This window comes from Sinocyclocheilus rhinocerous, unplaced genomic scaffold (genome assembly GCF_001515625.1).
Source record: "Sinocyclocheilus rhinocerous isolate Xijiao unplaced genomic scaffold, SAMN03320098_v1.1 scaffold297, whole genome shotgun sequence".
NCBI classification, from domain to species: Eukaryota; Metazoa; Chordata; class Actinopteri; order Cypriniformes; family Cyprinidae; genus Sinocyclocheilus; species Sinocyclocheilus rhinocerous.
The window spans coordinates 1006775-1008054 of record NW_015649240.1 but is presented as its reverse complement, the minus strand read 5'-3'; positions in this window follow the sequence as shown (position 1 = coordinate 1008054).

Here is a 1280-nt window from a genome sequence, read left to right as displayed (position 1 = left end):
GCTACTTCTAATTTTATCTGCTTGTTTTTTTTTATAAAAAAACTTGATCCTCTAACATTTGCACTCTCTATTCTGTTTCTATTCTAACTACTTGTTTTATTTATAAAGATAGAAGAGCCTCTAACACTAGCATTATCTGTTCTTTTTCTGTTCTATTGACTTGTTTTATTTTTATTTAAAAATGACCCTCTAATACTAGCATTCCCTATTCCTTTTCTATTCTTTCTACTTGTTTTCTTTTTATTTATTATAAAATAAGCAACAACAAAAAAACCTTGTTACGTATACTGTTCGGCGAAGCCCCGCCCATATCCCCACCCACGAACCCCGCCCACTCCTTCTAATATGCTGATTTGCTGCTCAAAAAACATTTCTTATTATCATTATTATCAAAATTGAAAACAGTTGAGTACATTTTTTTTCGGAATTCTTTGATGAAAGATCCAAAGGTCAGCATTTATCTGAAATAAAAAGCTTTTGTAACATTATATACACTATAAAATCAAAAACTTTTTGGGAAAGAAATCATATAAATACTAAAACTGAAATAAAAATGAGTAAAACCTATATAGGAAAACTAAGAAAAATGACAAAAAACACAACAAAATTAAAACAGAATATATATATATATATATATATATATATATATAGCTGCAAATCAGAATATTTTAATGATTTCTGAAGGATCATGTGACACTGAAGACTGGAGTAATGAATTGAAATCACAGCAATAAATAACATTTTAAAATATATTCAAATAGAAAACAGTTATTAATAATAATAATAATAATAATAATTCCTTACATTTATATAGCGCTTTTCTGGGCACTCAAAACGCTTTACATAGATGGGGGGAATCTCCTCAACCACAACCAGTGTGCAGCATCCACCTGGATGATGCGACGGCAGCCATATTGCGCCAGAACGCCCACCACACATCAGAGGCCAATGGGCAAATTTGGCCAGGATGCCGAGGTCACACCTCTACTCTTTTCGAAGGACATCCTGGGATTTTTAATGACCACAAAGAGTCAGGATCTCGGTTTAACATCTCATCCGAAAGACAGTGCTTTTTGTCAGTATAGTCTCCCGTCACTACACTGGGGCGTTGGGACCCACACAGACCACAGGGTGAGCACCCCCTGCTGGCCTCACTAACACCTCTTCCAGCAGCATCTATCTATTTCTATTAGAAATTCTATTCTATTCTATTTTATTATCTATTTGTCATCTGTGATCCCTTTTTGAGTGTCCTAAAAGTCCATGGTGGGGGGGGGGTC